At 41.7% G+C, this 10,078-nt stretch overlaps 1 protein-coding gene across 1 annotated transcript in view; it reads right to left on the bottom strand.

Annotated features, from left to right (window-relative positions):
• The window catches only part of SLC16A12 (solute carrier family 16 member 12), a 185,119-nt gene that overhangs the window by 43,071 nt on the left and 131,970 nt on the right, over positions 1–10,078 (bottom strand). The gene's annotated exons all lie outside the window — the stretch shown is intronic.

Here is a 10,078-nt window from a genome sequence, read left to right as displayed (position 1 = left end):
CTGGGGGGAGTGCAAGGCTCATAATACCAGCCTGGGCCAGGGAGTTGTGTCCTACATAACTAGACTGAGAAATAACAGCTTGAACCTGAGTTGGGGAAGTGGGGGGAGGCTGGAAAAGGGGAGAAAAAAATGTGCATACATTTTTTGGCACCCTCTGTATATGGGGGAAACTAATGGAAGATAAGCGCTAGTTAGTAAGGTTTGTTATATAGATTCCTCTGGTGGTGATCCTGGGCTGAGAAAGGCCTGGAGTTGTCTCAGGTGATTATCTTCCGTCCAGGTAGAGAAGGGAAGGGGAACACCTTTAGGAAATCCTTCCTGCTTTGCAGCAGATGGAGGGATGGCAGAGAGATTTTTTTCTACATGTTTCTCCTCTATCCAAAAGCAAAGAGTTCCTGTGAGATCTTTCATGAGCCAAAATGGCATAAAGCAAAAAAGCAACTACCTTAGGAGCCATTTTGCTAATGGAATAGAGATAAAGCACAGATGCTCACAGACACAGTTCAAAGCCATGGCAGTTTCATGCTGATACGCTTGAGTGTACTTCCCAGGGAAGGAGCTTGGCAATGCCACTCTCGCTGCTGGGGTCGTGCACTGATTCTATTAAGGCTCCCTACAAAACAAACGATGAACATTATTCTTTTGCCTTTTTTCATAAAAGCAAACTCCTTCAGAACTTTTGATTGGCAAAAATAGGTACATTTTTCATAAAAGCTAGGTGGCATAAAGCAAATTTTTGAAAAGTAGGGGATGCTTATATCTGCTTCTTCTCCATTGCCTTCAGCTCAAAATGATTCTTATGCAAACATGGCGTGCTTTGGAGTGGTATATTGTACTATCCTTCAGTGAACAAAACGGACATTTTCTCCAAACCTCCTGTGATTTACTGTTAAGACAGAGGGATTGTAATGGTGGCACTAAGTCTTCTATTTTGAGATTTGGATCTCTGGTTCAATTTGATTTAACAAGCATATTTTAAAGCTTTCTTTTCTTTCTTTACCTCTTAATAATTCTGCTTCCTTTACAGTTACTATGCATACCAGTTTCAATGTTTCTATTTACTTTGGCCCAGTGCTGGCCCTGGGACTTGGGAGAGGTTTTGTGTCTGTCTGGGATCCACTCCTGGCTCCAACTTAAATCTACATAACATATGGAAAGGTTGTGATAACCAGCTTAACTGCACCTCCCACCACCCCAAGGGACAAAGCCGAACTCAACAGAAACTTCTATTACAGGCCAAAGCTATTTCCATCCTGGTTAGAAAACATAAAACTTGAGACCAAACAAAGACTCCATGCAGTAGTTTTCAACAGAATCTGCCCAGCTGACCCTCCTCTTACTTTAATAAACCTTCCTTCTGTATTTCTACCTGACTCGTGAATCTTTCACAGCCCGTGAGCAAGTAGACACAACATTTTCAATCTAGTGAGAGAGACAGACAGTAAAATAAGTACAGTCATGCAGTGCTTAACAACAGGATACATTCTGAGAAATGCATTGTTGGGTGATTTCATCATTATGCAAACTTCAGAGTGCACTTACACAAAACTAGATAGGATAGCCTACTATATGCCTAGAGGTATAGCCTATTGGTCCTAGGCTACAAACCTGTACAGCATGTTACTGTACTGAGCACTGTAGCAGTTGTAACACAGTGGTATTTGTGTATTTAAACCTATCTAAATATAGTAAAGGTACCCTAAAAAATGGTAGACCTGTATAGAGCACTTGCCATGAATGGAGCTTACAGGACTGGAAGTTGCTCTGAGTGAATCAGTGAGTGAGTGGGGAGTGAATGTGAAGGCTTATGACATTATTGTACACGACTGTGCACTATATAAACACCACACAGTTAGGCTACACTGTTTTAAAACATTTTATTTCAATAATAAATTAACCTTAGTTTATCGTAACTTTTTTACTTTACTGTATAAACTTGACATTTTTTTAACTTTTTGACTCTTTTGTAATAATGTTAGGTAGAAGTTAGAAAACGTAGGAGGAGGGGTGGGAGGGGGTCTATAGTGCCTACAGGAAAAGCTCATAAAAAACTTTGATTACCTGTCTCCAGGCACGTATCTGTTTTTAGAGCAATAGTTGACAAGAGGTGGTCTGGAGCAAGATAAGGATCTGAGTCAACAGACCTCCACCCATCTTAGGAGGTCACGCCCTCCCTTGGAAGAGCATGTACCACCTTTTCCTGACAAATCAATATGTAATCCCCACCCCACTCAGCAAACTAGAAGTCCTTGGGACAAGGACTCTCTTTCTGGCCCTCAAGCTCGCTTGCTCTCTCTCTCTCTCTCTCTCTCTCTCTCTCTCTCTCTCTCTCTCTCCCCCCCTCCCTCTCTCCATCTCCCACCTCACCTAAGTCTCTCTCTTCCACCTCAGCTAGGCCTGTTCTCTTCCCTGAGGATGTATCAATAATAAACCCTGCTTGCATATTAATCAGCTGGCTGATCTTTGATGCTTCAGTGAATAAAAGAACTGAGACTCCTGTAACATTTTGGTGCCATGACTCAGATTGCATCCTTTGTCTCCAGCTATTTGGAATGCAGTGAGTATAGATCAGCAAGCTTTTCTTGCCTTTCTGTCTTTTTTGACTCCCAGAAGAACGTGGGAACTACCGGGACTCTTTTCAACACCCAGAAATCCAGAAAAGGTGTGGGACAGCCTTGCTACTGTGCACCACCCTTGGCTGGGGCGACTTGTCTTGCCCCAGCCAATTTTTCCCTATTCTAGATGAGGAATCAAGAGTCCATTCCCACCACATCCTGGTGAGATGTATCCTTTCTAATTGGTTGCAATTCGATCCTCAAAATTAAAAAATAAAAGCCTTCTCATCCTTTTTGGTAACACAGTTTGGCTCCAATACCAACTAGAGGAAGGGGAGGTTTGGCCCCTTTAATGAGGCCCTGAACTATAACACAATTGTACAACTCAAGCTCTTTTATACACGTCTTGGAAAATGGTCAGAGATTCCTTATCTACAAGTATTTTTCTATTTGAGGGGCCATAGAAATTTATGTAAAAGTATAAATTTAGCCTTACTAATGGTGCTTACTGATCCCCAAATGCTCACTGAACCAGCCTCAGGGACCCCAGAGAAGGCCCTTTTGTTGCCTTCTTCACTACCTCTGTATCCAGGGTCCCCAGCACAACTACTGGCCCCTGTTTCTCCCGCCCCTAAAGATGTGATGACAACTAAGGTCTTGCCCCTGATAGAAACAGCAGGAGAATTCAGCCCCAACTAATACACAGACCTCTCTCCCTCATTGAGGTCAAATTGAAGCCGAACTTGGGAACTATTTGGACAATCCGGACAAATATCTGGATGCTTTGGCATATGGACTGACCTAGAAGGATGTGATGATAGTTCTGGGGCAAACTTTGTCAGACATTGAACAGGAAAAGGTAATTAAAGAGGCCAGAAGACTTGCTAACAATTTACACCTGTCTGACAACAAATACCGTATAGGAGAAACAGTGGTCCCATCCCTGGACCCTGAATGGGATAATAACAGAAATTCCCAAAAGTGACAGAGAAACCATTTCTTCCTCTGTAGTAAGACGGGACTCAAGTCAGACAGTCAAAGGCCATTATTTATTCTAAGGTGTCTGCCATTAGCCAGGTTCTGGATGAAACTCCTATTACCTTCTTGGAAAGGCTGAGGGAAGCTCTCATTAAACATACTAACCTAGATCTACAGTCTTACGAGGAACAAGTAATATTAGAGGACAAATTCCTAACCCAATCTGCTTCTAACATTAAGAGACAGTTACTTAAGTTTCTCCAGGGACCTCGGGTTTCCTTGGATGAAATGCTGACCACCCCGATGTGGTCTTTTACAACCGCGACCTGGAGCGGGAGTCCAGGGCTCAGGAGAAGAACAAACGGAAGGAGGCTAGGACTCCCTGCAGGCCCTGCTCCAAAAGACACTAAGTGTCACATGTGCTAAGAGGCCGGGCATTGGGAAAAGGAGTGTCCTAGTGGTAATAAGCCTCCTCAAAAGCCCTGCTACAAATGCAGGAGTGCAGGCCATTGGGCAGCCCTCTGTCCCTCGGACTGAAGGGTCCCTGGGCCTGAGGCTGCGACTGCTTTGCTGATGGTAACTCAGGTCTGAAGCTGTCTCCCCTCCCCTAGTCAGCCCCACCTCAAGAGGTCACCATTACTGGAAAGGAACCTAGGGTATGCATGGATGTGGCAGGTAGGACAATAACCCTTTTATTGGATATTGGGGCCACCTACTCTGTCCTTATTGCCTTCTCCGCACTGTCCTGGGTGTGGAGGGAAAGCCCACCACTAGAACTTCACTCCTCCTTTGGGCTGTCTCTGGGATGGGTATAATTTCATTAATTCCTTTCTGGTAGTCCCTGAATGCCCAACTCCCCTCCTTGGGAGTGAGCTTCTCCAATGCTAGGGGTCAAATAGTTTAGTTATAGGAGAAAATCCTGTCCTAAAACCAACCCTCCAAATGTTAGTTATGCAAACTGAAGATCACTGAATACTCTCACCCCTACATGGGAGAGTCAAAATGACTCAGCAGTCTGGTCCACGGGATTCCTGGACAGGCTGAAAAATGCTACCCCAGTCCTCATTAGTCTGAAGGATCCCTCACCGTTTCCTCACACGAAGCAGTCCCTTTAAGGCGTGAGGCAAGGGCTGGGCTTCAGCTTATCATTTCTAACTTTCTTTCTTGTGGGCTACTTAAACCCATCAGTTCCCCTTGTAACAATCCTATATTAGTGGACAGGAAAAAGGACAAGTCCTATAGACTAGTAATCCACCACCGCCTATCACAGAAAATGGCTGAATCATTAAAACTGGAAATGTTTGGACACTCCAAGAATAACTGGACTCATTAGCGGGAGTCGCCCTCCAAAATCGAAGGGCATTAGAACTCCTTACAGCCTCAGCTGGGGAAACGTGCCTATATATTAAGAAACAGTGGTGCTTCTACGTTAACAAATCAGGACAAGTCCAACAGAACAGTCAGAGCATCCTTGAATCTGCATCTAGGATCAAGACCTCAGCCTCTTTCTGGGATTCAAATTCATGGCTCATGTCTTTACTTCTTCCCGTTGCAGCCCTATTATTAATCATACTAGTGTTTTGGTCATCAACTTACTACTGTGTTTACTCCAAAATAAGATCTAACTGGAAGAGAAGCCCTAATGCATCTTTTAGAACAAAAATTAATATAAGACCAGGTCTTATTTTTGGGGAAATAAGGTAAGAACAGGAGACATAGCAGCCCTACCTAATACCGTATTTCCCTGAAAGTGAGATGGGGTATTATATTAATTTTTGCTCCAAAAGATTCATTAGGTCTTCTTTTCCGGTAAGGTCTTATTTTCAGGAAAACATGGTACCTAAATTTATCTCTTCTAGAATAGAGGCTACAAAGCTACAAATGATGGTCATGAACAACTATTGACCCCTGGGAACTCAAGTTTCAGATACTTATCATGGGGCAGATGGATGGACTCTTCCCTCTGCCTTCTCTGATCAATAGTTAGCAAGCAGACGGAACCCAAAGAAGTCTCAACATCCCTTTACAGCAAGAAGCAGCCAGAGCGGTGATGGCCTCAAAGTCCCCAAAGATTTGGGTTCCTAATGCTCGAGGAGGGAAAATATTAGGTAGATGTTAGAAAATGTAGGAGGAGGAGGGGTGGGAGGGCATCCACAGTGCCTACAGAAAAGGCTTATAACTAGCTTTGATTACCTGCCTCCAGCCACATATCTGTTTTTTCTACAACTGAGGACAAGAGGTACCCTCGAGCAAGTCAAGGATCTGAGTCAACAGACCTCCACCCATCTTAAGAGGTCATGCCCTCCCTTGGAAGAGCATGCACCACTTTTCCCGCCAAATCAATATGTAACTCTCTCACCCCACCCAGCAAATTAGAAGTCCTCAGGACATGGGGATGGGTCATCCATGACTTCTTACTGGTCCTGTTTGCTCTGTCTCTGGCCCTTGCTCTCTCTCTCTCTCTCTCTCTCTCTCTCTCTCTCTCCATCTCCCACCTCACCTAAGTCTCTCTCTTCCACCTCGGCTAGGCCTGTTCTCTTCCCTGAGGATGTATCACTAATAAACCCTGCTTGCATATTAATCAGCTTGCTGACCTTTGATGTTTCACTGCCTCGGCAAGAAGAACTGAGACTCCTGTAACAATAACACTACCTTAAGACACAAACACATTATTATATAGCTGTACAACAGTACTTACTTCTTTATATACTTATTGTATAAGCTTTTTCTAAATTAAAACTTTTGTTTTACTTTTTAAACATTTTATTATAAATTAAGACACAAACACACACATTGGCCTAGGCCTACATAGGTCAGGATCAGCAATATCACTGTCCTCCACGTTCACGTCTTGTCCGACTAGAATGTCTTCGGGGCAGTAACATGCATGGAGCTGTCATCTCCTACAATAACAATGCCTTCTTCTGGAATACCTTCTGAAAGACCTGCCTGAGGTTCTTCTTGAGGAGATGTCAGTCTTTTCAAAAACATGACTGTTTGCTTGTTTTTTTTCTCTTTTTCATCATTTATTTGTTTACATGAGATAATGCACCATGAACATTCCTCTCTATTAATGAAAACTTTTCAGTGTTGGGGTCCATGTTTTCAAACACTTTTAAGAGTTTGTTGAGGTCTGCAAAAGCTTCTGCTAACCCCTTCACTGTGAATTTCCTCAGGGGTTCTTCTTCTCCCACAGTTTCCTTTTCTCTTGTCTCATCTCATCTTCAGCTATGTATTCCTGTTTCAGTTCCAACAACTCCTCACTAGTCAATTGCCCAGTAATAATCTCTAGGAGCTCCTCAATGTCATGTTCATCCACACCCAGATTAAAGTTGTTTGCCAGCTCAGCCACAGCCTTGTTGATTTTTTGCAAGTTCCCCATCCTTGGCAAATACTCTGAAGTCATGGATGAATCTCTTGAGTATATTCTTTAAGATACTATTCATACATTCCTTGGTGACATCATCCCAAACCCAAGCAAAGCTCTTGATGTAGTCACAGATGTTCTAATCCTTCCAGAATTGTATCGCTGTCTTCCTCATTTGCAGCAATAGCCTGCACAAAGGTCCTCCCCAGGTACTAATCCTTAAATACAGCTATAATTCCTTGATCCATTGGTTGGATCAAAAAAGTGGTTAGAGGGAGAAACACCATTTTCATACAGGTTTGTAGATCACCAATAAAAAGGGGATCTCTAGGAGCATTATCAACAATAAGCAAAATCTTGAAAGGTATGTTATTCTCCAAAGAGTACTTCTTCATTTTGCTGGCAGAACGATTCAGGAGGGCATCTTGGATGAAGAGATGGGTCATCCATGACTTCTTACTGGTCCTATAGTACACTGGCAGTATGTACTGACTGATATGCAGAATGGGCCTGGGGGGGGGGGGTGTCTCATTGTGTCAGACCACAAAGGGTTTCAATATGTAGCCTGTAACATTGTCCCCAAGCAAGACTGTTATCCTGTCCGTAAAAGCCTTCAAAGCTGGCATTGACTTGGCATTGTCCTGGCATTCCCAACTTCTCTTCATCTGTATTCAACTTTTTGTTTAAAACCTGAAATCCACCTCCTATCTCTTGCAGATTGTGCTATGAGGGCTAATTTAAAAAAACAAAACAAAAACAAATTAGGCATATACCTGAGGGTATTATTTGTAGCAGTCACTTTCAACTGAGGTGGGTGGAGGGTAAGAAGGAAGAGGAGGATCTTGCCCATCAGGGCACAAAGAAGTTGCATTTGGCCACCTCTGGAGACAATTTTGGTTGTCACAACTGCAGGGTGCTACTGACATCTAGAGGGTATACGCAATAATGCTGGGTAAGCATCCTTGACGCCAGCTTCCCACAACAGAATTATCCAGCCCAAATGCCAATGATGACAAAGCTGAGAAACTGATCTACATTCTTCTCTTGGATGAGTCACTAAGTTACTAAAGTTTCGGTTTCCGAAGCCAATTTTAGATCAGTTACCATGCTTCACTTTCTATTTCCCTTTTTCTGTAGTTGCTGTGTTTTACATGTTGAAAAAAGAAATTCAAAAGACAATACACCACTGATTTTACCAAGAATCCACCTACTCCAACAGTCTGTGAAAAAAAGGTTGATATTCAAAGTCTGTCTAGTAATTTCAGCATGTTCATCACCCAGTCAACAGTTAGGTCTTTGTTTCTTCTGGATCCTGAAAATGTATATTCCTTTAAGATTTTCATAGGTGGCTTTTGTTTTTCTGTATTTGCATTTCTAAACAATGTAAGTAGATAACCAGGAGTTATGTGGGGGTTTTTTCCTTTGACTGTTACCATTGATTACTTACTTGTTAATATGCAAAGATTATCTCTTAGCCCAGTTCCAGCTGAGGGAAAGGAAAGCAAAGAAGTAGGAACAAGGAAGGAAAAACATGATCAAGGCACTGGAAAATTTTTAAACATTGGAGCTCTGTTAAATTTTTTCTACAACCTTGGTAAGGAGGAAATTCTGGGCTTATTTTTCTACCCAAAATAAACCATTCAATGCCTTTTCTAAAAGGTGGCCTCCCACTTAAGATAAACATTGTGACTAAAATACACAAACTTTGAATTGTGACTACAATAGCCTATATGCCCACCACCTTCACATTACTTCTCTGACCTCCAGTCTTACGACTTCCCCCGCTCTCCACGCTCTGCTCCCCATCTGCACCGGCCAGCTATGCTCCCATGTCCTGATCTTTGCGTGTACTGTTTCCCCTGCTAAACGCTCTCCCAGGGCCCCATATCCACAGTGATCAATCACTCCCTCACCTTATTCACATCTTTGCTCAACCGCTACTTTCCCTCACCCAAATTTTTATAATAGCACAACACCCTGACTCCAACCCTCATATTTATTAGATTTAAACACCAGAAAACTACTAGAGCACGAACATTGTCTTTTCCTTGTCAACAAGGTGTGACTAAAGTACACTGTTTTATCAATTAATTGTACTGATGGTCTTCTTATGCAATAACAAGAACATAAGTTGCAGGATAGATAGATGGATGGATGAACAGATATGTAATAAAGCAAATTTGTAAAATGTGACTGCAGAATCTAGGTGGTTAGTGTTTGTTGTAAAATTCTCTCAACTCTTCTGTTTGACGATGTTCATAATAAAATGTTAGTATGAAAAAGTGAAAGACAATATCTAAAAAGTAAATCAAATTGAGGCAAATACACCAAAATATATATGGATTACAGGATGAAACTACATAGAGAGGAAGTATTCCAGGTGACTTTTAACACAGTATAATTTGACTCTACGTTTCTAGGATACATCTTGTGGATGAAAAGAAAAAATAAAAATAAAATATATATATATATATATATATATATATATATATATATATATCTTAAACTCTATTCAGCAATCATTTGGAAGGTGCTTTGTTAATTTTGTTATTCTGTGACTGCTGTTAGTGTATTGTGGAATAAATCATATGAAAGTTATCACTTTGAAAAGCGATATTGAGCTTGGAAGAAAAGACACAGAGATATAAGATCAATTAGGTTAAGTAAAAATCTTATAAACTTGCATTTGTAAGATAAACTCATGATATATTTTATCTTTAAAATATACACACAATACCAATGTCATTTTCCTGTTTTTGATATTGTACAATGTTTATACAAGTTGTTGTTCTTGCACGAGAGGGTGAAATACTCTGTCTGCAACTTCCTATGAGTCTGTAACTGTTTCCAAATAAGCCTGTAATATGTGCTTGACTATGTTGAAGTAAGCCGAACTGTGGGTCAAGGTGGGCTGAGTGGACCCTTGAAAACCCATGACAAGATATGAAGATCGTCAGACCATTCATAACAAAGGACTTCTGGGGTCTTTGAGTCCTTCTCTATGGATGTGATTGGAAGTATTTAGGAATAATCTCAAAAGCTAAATGCATGCTTTTTTATAGTGTTCAAACCACTAGAAATTCCATTCTTTTTCCATCCCTTCCTGGGGATCAGGAAGAGACTGAGGAGTTAATTGCCCACCGTGCAGATAGAGGGGAAACAAGGCAGAGTAATGAAG

Source organism: Rhinolophus sinicus, chromosome 15 (assembly GCF_057876585.1).
Source record: "Rhinolophus sinicus isolate RSI-liver-muscle chromosome 15, RSI-T2T, whole genome shotgun sequence".
NCBI lineage: Eukaryota > Metazoa > Chordata > Mammalia > Chiroptera > Rhinolophidae > Rhinolophus > Rhinolophus sinicus.
This window is presented reverse-complemented; position numbering and strand designations above follow the sequence as displayed.